The following is a 16,575-nucleotide window of genomic DNA, read 5'->3' on the forward strand; positions in this document are numbered from 1 at the left end:
CATGTGCTTTTTTGATTAATTGACTTGTGCCTGCAGCGTGGTAAACTAAGCTTATTTTCTCCACCTACTGGACTATTATTATTATTGCAGCTACTTTCAATGTGATTTAAAGAGGATCTGAAGTATATTTACTTAATTATGAACTGTATCTTTCTGTTTTACATCTTGCCAATAAAATAGCTTTGTGGGAAAGTACTTAATTAATAAATGATGTATAGTCCTCATATAGTCAAAATCACTTTCTTAGTGTTGGCTTTTAGAGGACTAATATATGGGGGAGACAAGGAAAAGTACATATTCAGCTTTATAACAAAAGAATCCAAATTGCACATACAATTTAAAAAAGGGTTCTCTTAATCCTAATATAATACACTGTGCTCATATATTAAGAAAAATGAAATTAGTACCATTTGAAGGTCAAAATCCAAGAGTCCTTTAAGCAAATATCTACATGCATATGCCAGGAGTTATCCATATTCCATGATTCAGAAGTAAAGAGGTTAATCTATGTTAAAGTAATATAAGAATGCATACTGGATGATTCATTCAGTTGCCACATGTTGTTGCAAGCTAGGGTTATTTATTTCTTATTATTGCAATATTGCTGAAGACCCCCTGTCATAGACCAGGACCCCCATTGTGCTAGGTGCTGTACAATCACAGAACAAAAAGATGCTCCCTGCCTGAAGAACTTGCCATTTTGTCCTTTGGCTAAGCAGTAGCAGGTTTGAGGTCTTCAGTGTGGGTCAGTTTCTCATTGGAAAATAAATTAGCGAGACAAAGACTTGGAATATTTTCTAGTCTTATTTGTTTATATTATATGCAAATATGTTGACCTTCAACAGAGTAAGTACAACAGAAGGGCTAAAAAAAAAATTCCACTTGCAGAAACCCTAGCCAAGCTACTGCTACGTCAAGCTCTGTAGTCAGAAATGCAACTCCCTTTCTGATACATTGTCTTTCTGTCTTGCCCTGCACTCTCATCTTGGAAACCCCTTAGCTCAAAGTCATGCCACAACCTCATGGGCCCACTGTTTTCAATACCAAGCATAGGTTCGTTTGGATGAGTCTTGGGCATTAACTCCTTGTTTGTCCAGCTGCTCTGCAACACGAAGGACCCCTCATACAAGTTCAATCAACCTGATCCAGAGAGTGTCGAGCAACTGCAATTTCTGTCTTCAGTGTTCAGTGAGGTTTCATGTTTGTTGTCTCTCAGTTATTTCATATCAAATATGCTAGTTTACAAAGTAAAAAGAAGTTTTTTTCTAACTAACAGCCCTTCAGACTCAAACTGGGTTCTGAGAGTCAAGCTGGCTTATTTCCTTCTTATGCACCATCACTGGCAATAATAAATGTCCTGCAGGCCAAATTCCTTCATTGGAAATTGACTTCAGTGTGAATTGCAGGTGCTTAGTACATCTCAGATGGTATGTCTACACTTGGAGTCGGGGGTATGAGTCTAAGCTCAAGGAAACATTTTTGCACTAGTTCTGATTAAATGAGCATGCTAAAATTAGAATGTAGCCACTGCAGCACAAGCGGGGCTAACCACCCAAGTATGTACCTATCATCTCTGAGGGACTTGCACTCGGCAACTAGCCCCTCCACTGGTTGTGTTGCCATGGATACATTCTACTTTTAGCACACTAGCTCCAACAGAGCTAGCCTCAGTATGTCTTCTCCAGCTGGGAATCATATCCCCAGCCTGAGGTGTAGACATACCCAGTCAGGTTGCTGGTGATCAGAGATAGTCTCCAAATTGGCTAGCTATCCTAATGGGCACAGATGAAGCCATGAGCTGCACCTGATTTATTTCCTTCTAATAAAATATACAGTACCAGCTGACCTATATATCAAAATGTATGCATTCTCTTGTGACTATATTCTGCACTCACTTGCAGAGATATAATAAAGGGACTTCAACTTTAATATCAAATATTTATGCAACAAGAAACATCCTTGGGCTTGCTTGGCCTAGTGACATAGGACCAGCAATATTTTTCCACTATAGAAATACACTATATTTTGACAATGATAAGTAATGTCAAGAATGGACCATCTCTTGAAAAACGACTATATAAGAATAAGAACGGCCGTACCGGGTCAGACCAAAGGCTAGTTCCATCTAGCCCAGTATCCTGTCTACCGACAGTGGCCAATGCCAAGTGCCCCAGAGGGAGTGGACCTAACAGGCAATGATCAAGTGATCTCTCTCCTGCCATTCATCTCCATCCTCTGACAAACACAGGCTAGGGACACCATTCCTTACCCATCGGGGCTAATAGCCATTAATGGACTTAACCACCATGAATTTATCCAGCTCTCTTTTAAACGCTGTTATAGTCCTAGCCTTCACAACCGCCTCAGGTAAGGAGTTCCACAAGTTGACTGTGAGCTCTGTGAAGAACTTCCTTGTATATGGGGGGGAGGGATAGCTCAGTGGTTTGAGCATTGGCCTGCTAAACCCAGGGTTGAGAGTTCAATCCTTGAGGGAGCCACCTAGGGATCTGGGGCAAAATCAGTAATTAGTCTTGCTAGTGAAGGCAGGGGGCTGGACTTGATGATCTTTCAAGGTCCCTTCCAATTCTAGGAGATAGGATATCTCCATTTGTTTTAAACCTGCTGCCTATTAATTTCATTTGGTGACCCCTAGTTCTTGTATTATGGTAATAAGTAAATAACTTTTTCTTATCCACTTTCTCCACATCACTCATGATTTTATATACCTCTATCATATCCCCCCTTAGTCTCCTCTTTTCCAAGCTGAAGAGTCCTAGCCTCTTTAATCTCTCCTCAAATGGGACCAGTTCCAAACCCCTAATCATTTTAGTTGCCCTTTTCTGAACCTTTTCTAGTGCCAGTATAACTTTTTTGAGATGAGGAGACCACATCTGTACTCAGTATTCGAGATGTGGGCATACCATCAATTTATATAAGGGCAGTAATATTCTCCTTCTTATTCTCTATCCCCTTCTTAATGATTCCTAACATCCTGTTTGCTTTTTTGACCGTCTCTGCACACTGCGTGGACATCTTCAGAGAACTATCCACAATGACTCCAAGATCTTTTTCCTGACTCGTTGTAGCTAAATTAGTCCCCATTATCTTGTATGTATACTTGGGGTTATTTTTTCCAATGTGCATTACTTTACATTTATCCACATTAAATTTCATTTGCCATTTTGTTGCCCAATCACTTAGTTTTGTGAGATCTTTTTGAAGTTCGTCACAGTCTGCTTTGGTCTTAACTATCTTGAGCAGTTTAGTATCATCTGCAAACTTTGCCACCTCACTGTTTACCCCTTTCTCCAGATCATTTATGAATAAGTTGAATAGGATTGGTCTGAGGACTGACCCTTGGGGAACACCACTAGTTACCCCTCTCCATTCTGAGAATTTACCATTAATTCCTACCCTTTGTTCTGTCTTTTAACCAGTTCTCAATCCATGAAAGGACCTTCCCTTTTTAATCTTAATCAGCAGATCTATTCCCTAGGTGTAACCAGAGCCATATATGATCTGAATTTAGTGACAAAAATAAGTTTTACATCTGTTAGCCTGTAGACCCATCCCAGCTATGAGAGAGTGAGCTGGAGTCTAACAGAAGGAATATAATTTCTTTTTCTTTGAGGGCATTGAAGAAATGTTTATGAAAAGCCCGATCCTGCAAAGTGCTGCATGTTCTGAACTGCCATTCAAATCAATGGAAGCTGAGGTTGCTCTGTAGCTCACAAGAGTTGCTCAGCACCTTGTAAACTCAGGCCCTGAACTCCAGTCTGTACCTTAGTGTCAAGCTGATCTGAATGCAGTGAAGGTTTTGCAATGAGGCACATGAACTACTGCTCCACATAGGAAAATTAATAAATAAAATCACAGTTAAATAAAATTGCTTTCATCCCAGTTCTATGTGACAGTCAGAGCTGTTAATTTAACAGAGCAACTTTTGCAATGCACTGAAATGGAGCTAGTGCCCCAGGGTGTACAGAGCATATGTGCAGATGTTAGTAGTGGTCTCTGAAAAAGCTGCATCACCACTTCAGTGAACAAGCCAACAAAATGAGAGCACTGAACTGAAGGGCACTGTTAACAATGACCTTAAGCACCAAGCATATGTGCAGATTCCAGTAGGGGGCTCCAAAGTAGCAGCAGCCACCACAGCTCTACTCATTTAACAGCCTAAGAAACACAACATGGTGTTTTCAAAATGCCACTTATTAATGAGCTCACGAAACACTAAGGCAAGTTACAGTGCCCCACCTCATATTTTGACTTGGCACTACCACTGGTTACTCAGACTGGGCACTGGGGAAAAGATTTGCAAGTATGAGCTAAATCTTAGCCGTCCCCCACCCCCTTCCAAAAAACCCTCAAAAGCAAAACACACACCTCACATACCATGTTATTTGCTTGATCAAAAGTTGACTAATCAAATAAAAATGTTATTTATGTGATATAAAATAATTAAAATAACTATTTGCTTATTCACAATGGGACAGATTCTGATTACCTTTACTCATACTGGAGTAGTATCTAACCCCTTGAGCTGACCATCTGAAATCAGTAGGACTGCTCGAAGAGTAAGGTACTAATCTTGAGTGAGTGAAGGTAATCAGAATCTGGCCCAAAGAAAGGACAAGATGTGAAACTTACAGGAAAAATCATTTAGATGTTGAAGGAAAATAATTTGATCAGTGACATAGTGATATTATCAGTGATACAATCATATAGTGATATCTGATAATATCAGTCTGCATATTAGCAAACATTTCTATTGATAATTTAAATGACAAATATCAGAGGGGTAGCCGTGTTAGTCTGAATCTGTAAAAAGCAACAGAGGGTCCTGTGGCACCTTTAAGACTAACAGAAGTATTGGGAGCATAAGCTTTCGTGGGTAAGAACCTCACTTCTTCAGAGGATAAATGGACACAAGTCAGATATCAGGAATGGCAATATACAAAAACCTGTAGGAGAACACTTCAACCTCCCTGGCCACACAATAGCAGATGTTATGGTAGCCATCTTACAGCAAAAAAACTTCAGGACCAGACTCCAAAGAGAAACTGCTGAGCTCCAGTTCATTTGCAAATTTGACACCATCAGATCAGGATTAAACAAAGACTGTGAATGGCTATCCAACTACAGAAGCAGTTTCTCCTCCCTTGGTGTTCACACCTCAACTGCTAGCAGAGCACCTCACCTTCCCTGATTGAACTAACCTCGTTATCTCCATACTGATTTATACCTGCCTCTGGAGATTTCCATTACTTGCAACTGAAGAAGTGAGGTGCCTCTGTTGCTTTTTAAATGACAAACACCCTCCGCTTCCACTGATCTCAGCAAGAGACAAGGGCACTCAGCATGTTGTAGGATCAGTCCCATAAACATTTGCTAAAGAAACTGCATTGGAATTTGGTTTTCGTAATCACTGTTTGGTGTCATCATTCAACTAAGTAGATCAAAATTACTTTCCAGGTGTCATTTTCCTGTTGCTATGATCAGAGTGCACTTGGTTACAAGGCTCAGATAAGAAATAATGTATCTGAATTTGCTGGTGGTGGTAGTATTGATGGTATTTCAAAGCTAGTAAAATTGGGAGCATTTACAGAAAGGAAAAAGAGGAATTACACCTGAATGAAGATGATAAGAGCATAAAATAATGAAAAGGGGAAAAAACACTTTTAGCAGAACACTTCAAATATACTCAGATAAATCATACATTTACACTGAAATGTCACCGTAATGAATTCACCTTGCCCAGCCAGCCAAATGCCAACCTAATCTTTGAGTTTGTATATGTCGAGGGGTCTGTGGTGCTGCTAGGCTTGCCCAGAGTTTCTGAAAAATGCTGACTGCAGTGAAAATAATTTTTAGTTTTTATTGTTAATTGAAAGGCCCTTTCACTTGTGCACTCCTGGCTACCCTTTTCATATAGCATAACAGTATTTCAGAGAGGAAAATACTATTTTGTAAAGGTACCATGTAAAATGGGGAAATAGTTCACAGGCCATCCAAAAACATCAGCACATAATCCAGAAAAAACTCTCATTCCTATAGCGTCTAAAATGGAAACATCTTTATGCTCTACTGATTTCTTTAATGCAGCAACTCCCGGAGAGCAGATCTATCAAGACATCCCACAGAGAGCGAGATGGAGAGAAATGCTTTCTGAGTGGGAGAATCAGACAATTGATATATTACCAATGTCAGTCTTCAAGCTGTGTTTGCATGTTGTCATTTGTATTCCTTGGTTACTAGCAGTGTAATGCCAGGGTAGCCCAAGGACTCTACATGCTGCTGTTCTCAGAATCTGATACACTGTAGCAATCAGGACAAAGTGGAGCCACCATCAACATAATATTTGTTGGTCTTCTGTTCTGCTTGACTTCTGCTTTGATTTGTGTCAGAACTGCACCTTTCTAATTTCTCCTACTCTGTTATCTCATCCCAGAAGCTGTAGGGATTGTTGTGGAGTATTAAGAAGTGAAAAACGATTGTCAGTCACTGTTCCAGGAACAGAGATCAATAAATGAATGAATGCAAGGTATAGTTGTACAGAATAAAGAAGCTAACTCTGACATTGGAAGCCCAGGCTAGTGTTGTTACGCTGTAAAGATGCAGTAGATTATGCGATAGGCAGACATTAGGCATTTCAATATGTCTGATTAATTTCTCCTCTCTTTAAAAGATGAATATAGTTTCAAAAATGGAGCCTTTGTATGCACCTATAGAACTTGAATATACCCTTGTTATAGCATTAGTTCTTGGTTAACCTGGGATACTAAACTCAGCAAGATTCAGGTAAGAGCTATCTATTAGAAAATAGCAAAAACTAAAAATTCCTGCTTTGGTATATATTCCCCCAATGCTAACAAAAGCATTAAGTGGAGCGAACCAGCATGACTCTGGGCTTAGCACCTCTGCACCACCTGCTTAAACTCCTGTAGATGCCAGAAGAATGAATCCTAAATGAAAAAGGTGCCCACAGTAGAAAGAACAAACAGTCCCCTCCTGTTACCAACCCAATTCATCATAAAGATAAATCTGCCTAGTAATGACCCAGAATCAAACCAATGTCTCTCCTAAAGCCCTAACTAAATCCATCTCACCACATCCCCTCCTGGACATTTTTCTTTCAGTCTCCTAACTCCTCAATCCATGCCATCCTTGCCTTCTGACTCAGCCTTGCAGCTGCTGCAGCAAAGTCTGATGTCAGCACAAGATCAGTCTATGGTAAAAAAAAAAAAAAAAAAAAAAAAAAGTTATAAAAGGTTGCTTCACTCAAATGCCATAAATTGCCAAAGCATCAACTACTGTTTCCCTGCAGTATCTCATGAACATTCTTTGTCCAAAATATTTTAAAGAAAGTAGATGAGTTAAGGGCTTAATTCACTTGAGACTCTCTTAACATACAAATTTCATAATTGCATATCGGTCTCCTTTCACATTCTACTACTGGTTACATATCTGATCATGGGGAAAACAACTACTTTTCACCTTTTAAGGTCAATACATAAATCCACATGCTTAACCTTTTTTATTCACTTGGTAAACTGTTGTGGAGAGGAGACTCAATGAGACATTTTTATCAGTTGGAAGTCCTCCTAAAAGAGACTCATGAAATAAGAGAAGCTATTGCCAGTGTCCAAAAAGAGGGGGCAGGAGGGAAGCTACTGGTTGAGAGGATATTAAATTATTTGTTTCCTCAGTTCTGAGCCTTATAATCTAGGGTAAAGGAAGGGAATTGATGGTAGCAACAGCATTGTTCCTTAAGGGGAATGTGACTGAAACTGAATTTTATATAACTCCGCTTACAGCAGAGAATAAAGAACTATAGATCTTCTGGAATGTAACTGGCAAAGAAGCACCTAAATAATGTGAAAGAAAAAGAGGGTACAGAAGCTCATGGCATGGAGCTGTGAGACACTGACTATGGCACTTCATTAATCTTTGGTTTTCGTTACCTGATTTACAGATGGTTCTGAATAAGGGCTTGTGCTCCAGGTTAACTCTATGTTAACATTCTTTATTTTTATTGAATGTTTGGTTTGCTGTCTCTGTAGAGGAAAAACAGGCTATGAATAGTGACAATGGGATATAACAGTTTATATTTGCCAATGCACTTTGTAAAATAATTAGTCTGAAAGCAAAGAATCAAGCTAGAGAATATGTGCTAAGTAGAAAAATCATCCAGCACAATGAACTGGGAAAAGTTTGGCAGTTATTGTGGAAAAAATCATTGAAACCATCAGTCTAATGCACAGCAGCAGTAAGGGGGGGAAAAGGCAAATGAGATACTACATTTCTATGTACTAGGCCGTGTGAGCAGAATACAAAACAAGAGAGGTAATATGATTTACTGTATAAGCAATAGGCCCCATCCTGTGCAGTATTAGTCACCGTATCACATGAAGGGTATTAAAGCAACAAAGATAACAGGTCTCAACTGTGTAAATTATGAGGCAATTTTATTGGACCTGGGAATATACTTATAGGACAAGAGAAGACTTCACTCTGACCTAATAGAAACTGAAAATTATGAAAGGGATTGATAAAACTCATAAAAGTAAAATTTTAACACTGGCAAGGCATTTATAAACTAGGGGTTATGTTACAAGTAAGTGAGCAGCAACTAAGGCTGGTCTACACTACCGTGATAAGTCGACCTAAGTTATGCTACTTCAGCTATGTGAATAACATAAATGAAGTCAATGTAGCTTAGGTCAACTTACCCTGGTGTCTACACAGCGTTGGGTCAACAGGAGATGCTCTCCCGCTGACTTACCTTACACTTCTCATGGAGCAGGAGTACTGGGGTCAAAAGGAGAGCACTCCGTCATCGGCTTAGCGGCACTTCACCAGACCCGCTAAATTGACACCACTGCATTGATCGCAGCAGTGCCGATATACCAGTAAGTGTGTAAACATATCCTAATTAAAGAATTCAGGCAGCGCTAATCCATTCAAATACTAATAAATTTGAGACAATTAGATCTATTTCTGGGGAGATGGGGAATTAAAAAGTATGGTGAAAATGCATATAGGTAAGAAAAGATATTGGGGTAACAGTGGGGTGGTTTGTTTTTCTCGGTTCCTGACATTTCTTATGTTCACCCATTTTCAGTGGGTACAGGCTGCTGTTTTGGTTTTCTTTTTGTCTATGATACTGACATGAACAGACATAACTAAAGGACCAGTTTTGCATTCTGAATATTGCACTCTTGAGTTCAGTGGAAGTTTTGGTAGCATAAGTAATGTAGGTTCAGGACCACAGGGTCTTATTAAATTATGGCCTGATTTTCAGAAGTGCTAAGCATCTACAGCTCAGATTTATATGAACAGCCAATGTGGGTGCTCTGCACCTCTGACAATCATGCCCTTGATTTCTGAACTTCCCAATCATAGTGCCAGATTCATTCATTATATTTCTACTGAAGTCACATGAGGGATGAATTTCAGAAGGGACCATGATGATCATCTAGCCCAACATCCTGTTTAACACAAGGCAATGGAACTTCCCCAAAATAATTCCTAGAGCATATCTATTAGAAAAACATCAAATCTTAATTTAAAAATTGACTGTGGTGGAGAATCCACCACAACCCTTGGTAAATTGTTCCAATGGTTAATTGCTCTTGTAGTTAAAAATTTACATCTTATTTCCAGTCTGAAGTTGTCTAGCTTCAACTTCCAGCTATTGGACTATATTGTACCTTTCTCTGCTAGGCTGAGGAGCCCATTATTAAATATTTGTTCCCTATGTAGGTACTTATAGGCTGTTATCAAGTCATCCTTTTACCTTCTCTTTGTTAAACTAAATAGATTGAGTGCTTTGAATCTATCACTATAAGGTTTTCTAATCCTTAAATCATTCTTGTGGCTCTTCTCTGAACCCTCTCCAATTTATCAACATCCTTCTTGAATTGTGGACACCAGAACTGGATACAGTATTCCAGAAGCGGTCATATCAGTGCCAAATACAGAGGTGAAATAACCTCTCTATGACTACTTGACTTTCCCCTGTGAGCCTTTCCTCACAGGCTCACATTAGCTCTTTTGGCTGTAGCATCACATTGGGAATCAAGTTCAGCTGATTATCCACCACAACCCCCAAACCCTTTTTTAGAATCACTGCTTCCCAGGATAGAGTCCCCCATCCTGTAAGTAAGGCCTATATTCTTTGTTCCTAGATGTATACATTTACATGTAGCCATATTAAAATACATATTGTTTGCTTGTGCCCCATTTACCAAGTGATCCAGATCACTCTCTATTAGTGACCTGCCCTCTTCATTGTTTACCTCTCCCCCAATTTTTGTGTTATCTGCAAACTTTATCAGGTGATTTTATGTTTTTTTCCAAATCATTGATAATAATGTAAAATAGCGTAGGGCCAAGAACTGATACCTGTGGGACCCCACTGGAAACACACCCACTCGATGATGATTTCCCATTTACAATTACATTTTGAGATCTATCAGTGATCCAGTTTTTAATTCATATAATATGTTCCATGTTAATTATATATAACATCAGGACAACATCCTGGAAAAGGAAGTTGAGAGATCCCACATTAAAGAAGGTTCCTCTGAAGTGGTCTGGTGTTGGTTTCTATTACTTTGCTATTATACAGTCAAACTGACAGACATTGGATGAGCAGTGAAAATAGTTACCACCACACTGGGGTGGACAGGACCTTAGACTCTACTGCTGCTGCTGCAGTTACCACATCTGGAAGGACTTCTACATGAATCTTCAATCTGTTAGGTGCTAGTTGAAGCAAGTAATCTATTGCTAGTGGGAAATTCTCTTATTAGGGAGAAGTGAACTCAAACTTTTCTGCAAGGGATCTTTTGACTCTCATCTCCTTAAGATGGCTCTTAAGGATGAAAAAAGAAATATATATTCTTTAAATCAAAGGTGATCTGTTTTTAGAAGCATATTTTGACTCTGAAGGGTGTAGCACTTGGGAGGGTTACAATTTCCAAGAGCCACACAATAATCAAAATGCTCAAAGCAGAGGCAAATACAAATTAATGGTGGAGTCATGGATCTGATCTGTGAGTCCATCCCTGTGGGTGAATCGGGGGTCATGGATTCATATGATTGGCATCCATGGAGGGGTCCGACCATGAAGGAAATGTGAGGCCAGGAAAGTAGAAGAATGAAGACAGGATGAGGCTAGGTCATATAGTACACCTGATTGTTGGCCCTGCCTGCCTCTTCTGTCTCCTCTTGTTTGAATTGAGTGCACTACCGTGCTATGCATTATGAAGTGAGACTGAAGAAGCCCCAGTTCTAACAAGAGGAGACTGTAAAGACAAACATGAGATGTGTACAGCTGGCCAAACACAAAGGCATCTGGGCCCTCTGTACTCATATGAACCAGTGTTCATCTCTCCCACCCCCGTCCTCTGGCAGAGAACACTGTAATTATGTGGGAGAAGATAGCTTCACAGTGTGTATGTGTACCATAGGAGAAGAGGTATCCGCTATGTGTGCATATATATCTAATGTGTGTGGGCCCTCTCTGTATGAGGACATGGGGGAACACCATGTATGACTGGAATGGAGAGTAAACAGCAAAGGGGGTAGGGGATGGCAGGGGAATGAAGAGATGAGGTTAGGAGGACAAACAGGTGTATGGAGAGAAAGAATATGTCAATAGAATTATAGACTCGTAGGACTGGAAGGGACCTCGAGAGGTCATCTAGTCCAGTCCTCTGCACTCATGGCAGAACTAAGTGTTATCTAGACCATCCCTGACAGGTGTTTGTGTAACTTGCTCTTAAAAATCTCCAATGATGGAGATTCCACAACCTCCCTAGGCAATTTATTCCAGTGCATAACTACCCTGACAGTTAGGAAGTTTTTCCTGATGACCAAGCTAAACCGCCCTTGCTGCAGTTTAAACCCATTGCTTCTTGTCCTGTTCTCAGAGGTTAACAAGAACAATTTTTCTCCCTTCTCCTTGTGACAACCTTTCACGTACCTGAAAACTTCCCTCATAGGTCATGTTTTCTAGACTTTAATCATTTTTGTTGCTCTTCTCTGGACTTTCTCCAATTCATCCACATCATTCCTGAAATGTGGTACCCAGAACTGGACACAATACCCCAGTTGAAGCCTAATCAGCATGGAGTAGAGCAGAAGAATTACTTCTCGTGTCTTGCTTACCACACTCCTGCTAATTCATCACAGAATGATGTTCTCTTTTTTTTTTTTTTTTGCAACAGTGTTACACTGTTGATTCATATTTAGCTTGTGATCCACTATGACCCCTAGAACCTTTTCCACAGTACTCCTTCAGAGGCAGTCATTTCCCATTTTGTATGTGTGTGACTGATCGTTCCTTCCTAAGTAGAGTACTTTGCATTTGTCCTTATTGAATGTCATTCTATTTACTTCAGACCATTTCTCCAGTTTGTCCAGATCATTTTGAATTTTAATATTCTCCAGAGCACTTGCAACCCCTCCCAGCTTGGTACTGTCCACAAACTTGATAAGTGTATTCTCTATGCCATTATCTAAATCATTGATGAAGATATTGAACAGAACTGGACCCAGCACTGATCCCTGCAGGACTCTGCTTGATATGCTCTTCCAGCTTGACTGTGAGCCACTGATAACTACTCTCTGGGAATGGTTTTCCAACCAGTTATGCACCCACTTTATAGTAGCTCCATCTAGGTTGTATTTCCCTACTTTGTTTATGAGAAGGTCATGCGAGACAGTATCAAGCCTCATTAAAGTCAAGATATACTATATCTACTGCTTCCCCCATCCACAAGGCTTGTTACCCTGTCAAAGAAAGCTATCAGGTTGGTTTGACATGATTTGTTCTTGACAAATCCATGCTGATTGTTATTTATCACCTTATTATCTTCTAGATGTTTGCAAACTGATTACTTAATTATTTGCTCCATTATCTTTCCAGGTACTGGAGTTAAGATCACTGGTCTGTAATTCCCCAGGTTGTCTTTATTTCCCTTTTTATGGTTTGGCACTACCTTTGCCCTTTTCCAGTATAAGTAAGTGAGAAATAGGGAACTACTAAGGGTTATAGGGGAAAGGAGAGAGAAAAGAGCCAGAGGAAGTAAGAAAAGGGTGAGAGATAAGGGGACAGAGAAGGAAGAAAGGGATAAGAGTAAGGATAAAAAATAAAGAAGTCAGTCAGGAAGAACCCCTAAAACTTTCTCAGGCAGGCTCCCACTCACCGGTCTGCAGCCTAGGAGGAAGCCATGCTGAAAAGAGTAGAGGTTTTTGTTTTTGTTTTTAATGGCTATCATTATCCAGGTTCTGGAAATCTGGAGGGATGTACTTGCCAGGTAAGAATGAAGACTGGGTGGTATGTGGGGGCAGCTGGCTGAGCGCAGATTTGTTTGTTTGTTTGTGGTAATAGTGGTGTCTATTATACAGGGAAGACTATGGTTTTCTGCACTAATATGTACCTTGCAATTGTTGTGTGATTGGTAGATATATCAAGTCAATTCCCTGAAGGACATTCATGTTGATGCTACCAGTTTGAGTAATCAAGTAGTTGATTTTTCAAGGCTCCGAGTTTTCTCTGGGAAAAAAATCCTTAGGTTCATCTTTCAGTGATGGATATTTGATTTCTAAATGTCACAGCAATTACTAAGGCTTCAGACTCTTAGCACTTTTGAATGTGTTACACATTGTGGTTTGAAATCAATCAATGCAAAGCCATCCATCATATATTTGCCATTATATTTCCACGTTTTTTTTCACCTTTCTTAGTCATCATTGGAATAACCTGCCACTGTCCTTTTCATGAAACAATCCATCTTTCTGAATCATCCCTCAGTTAGAACTAAGCTCCAACAAAGACGGAATGACATATGCAATGTGAATGAGTGAATCTCAGCAATGCCCTCAGACCCTAGCGATTACAGCCAATACATCCCATGTTTCAGTTCAGTGACATATTTTGTGATGGTCTATGTGCAGAGGGTCTTGATCCCCTTCTCTCCATGAGGGTCCAGGGACGGAAAAAGACTGCCAAGAATCACCTCCCTTTCTACATAATGGAAAACAAAGTATGGCGTGTTCTCTCAGCATGTAGAATAGGAGAGTGGGAATGGGCCTACCAAATAGATGTAGTGTCATCAGTATTCCAAGTGAGCACATATATCAATCAACAAAGGCGGCATGGGTTTGACAACTATCAGTATGTTAGAACTCTGGGAAATTGAAATGGGAACTGAAGAGTCTGACTTGAAGAAGTAACGCTTTTCTTACAGTTTGGAAGTATCATCAGCATGAAGACTTCTGGCCACAGGACCCATTCAGATTACAAATGGTCACACAACAGGTACTTGCCAGTTAGCAACTTCAAAATGCATAGATCAGCTTACTATTGGTATTTTGGCCCATATATTACTTGTCCTACTGAAGCACAGCAACAGTAGAAAATCATGAAAGGGTTTTATGATCTGACCCACTTTCCATCTGTCCTGGGTGCAATCAATTACACCTGATTTCCACATCAGAATGAAAGAAGCCTTAGAAATAGAAGTTTTCAGCTCCATAAATATGCAGGTGGTGTGTGATGGCCAATATATTATTATTGATGGATTGACAAAAAATATTGGTGTGATGGTGTATACACCCCTCACTGATGAGGAAGGCACCAAAGAGACTCTGTGTATGGGGGTGGCCCTGCCCCTCCAGTCCTGACAATCATGTATAGTATGGAAGAGGCTTTTGAAAAGGAGGAATCTGTAGTCAGCTGAGGCAAGAGATCTCACATCACAAACAGGGAAATATCAGAAAAATGAAAATTATCATATCAAGGGCAGCAGAAAAATACTTGTATGTTAGTAATCTGCCAATGGAAAATATTCGTGCAATTTTGAATGAGGTTAATGGTGAAATATGATTAGTGTGGGGATCACAATTTTTTGTTGGAATGTCCACAGTTTGATAATACATGGTCAAGAAAAAAAAAATAATATCCTGGAAATTAAAACTAAACTGGATGGCATATGTATCCAGTAAAGATGTTGATTAAAAAGCTTGCTTTTAAAATTCCAGGGCATATTGCCTTTAGGCAAGACAGAAAACTAGGAAGAGGAGGAGGCATCTGTACTTTCATAAGGAAAAGATTAAACTACATAGCTATAAAGAACAAAGAAGTAAGTCTGGGATACAAAGCTGTTGAGATCCCAATAAAAAAGAGAAATGTTTCTTTAAGGATTTACAATATCTATAGCAAATGAGAATGCTCAGAGTTACAAGAAATAGTGAAGAATACTAAAAGACCATATATTATATGCAGTGACCTAAGTAGTCATAAAAAATGGTGGGGGCAGTAAGGCAGATAACAATGGTGCATGCTTAGAAAAGTTCATTGATTAAAACAATTTAATGGCTTTAAATGAAGGCACTCCAACTAGATTTAATGCAGCAGCTGATAGTTTTTCTTGCTTAGACCAGGTAATTATAACAACAGATATAGCAAGTACATGCAACTGGGAAATATATAAGGAAAAAGGAATGGGGAGTGATCATTTCCCTTTAACTATTACTTTTTCAAGAGCAAGGTAAGGATGAAGGTAATGGAAAATTACCCACCTGGAATTTTTAAGGAAGTTAACTGGAGCTCTTTATAAGTAAGTGTACTGAATTTGTGAATGTTCATTGTGTGTGTAATGACTGAGAATTTCAATGACAAGGCAATAAAGGGATTAATAGCAGCAGCTACAGTAGCCATACCTAAGATATTAAAGTATCCCAAAACTAAAAATTCACTTCCATGGTGGAATGAAGAATGCAAAAGAGCAATTAAAGAAAGGAACAAAGCCTGTAACAAGCAAAAAATACGAGTAGTAAAATTCTAATGAAATATAAAAGAAGTAATGCAGTAGCACAAAGAATTATTTAAAAATCCAAGAAAGAGTTGGAGGATGTACTGCAGATGAAGATATGAAGACATCAGAAATATACAGGCAAATTAGAAGAATGAACGGAATTCAGGCTGAGTAGTCACATCCCAGGTCTTATTGGGACTGACAAAATAGTAGAACTTTCTGAGGGGTGAGTAATGATAAAATCAAAGTGCAATTTTCTGCCAGATTAAAAGACAGTTCTTTGAAGAGAATCATGAACTTTTATGTAGGTGGGGTAAACAAGAAAATATTATACTGAATGAGTGGTTTTGTATGCGAGAACTTGAGAAAGCTATTAGTATCAGCAAGAATATATCCTCAGGTAAAGATAAGGTATGCAACATAATATTTAAATATCTCTCTGAAAAGTTTGAGGGCTCTCTTGGAATTATATAATATTACAGTAACTCCTCACTTAAAGTCATCCCAGTTAATGTTGTTTCATTGTTACATTGCTGATCAATTAGAGAACATGCTCGTTTAAAGTTGTGGAATGCTCCCTTATAATGTTGCTTGGCAGCTGCCTGCTTTGTCCACTGCTTGCAGAAAGAGCAGCCCATTGTAGCTAGCTGGTGGGGGCTTGGAAACAGGGTGACAGGCAGCCCCCCTATCAGCTCCCCGCTCCCCTAAATTCCCTGTGCGGCAGCCGCCCAGCAGGCTATCAATT

Source organism: Trachemys scripta, chromosome 5 (genome assembly GCF_013100865.1).
Source record: "Trachemys scripta elegans isolate TJP31775 chromosome 5, CAS_Tse_1.0, whole genome shotgun sequence".
NCBI lineage: Eukaryota > Metazoa > Chordata > Testudines > Emydidae > Trachemys > Trachemys scripta.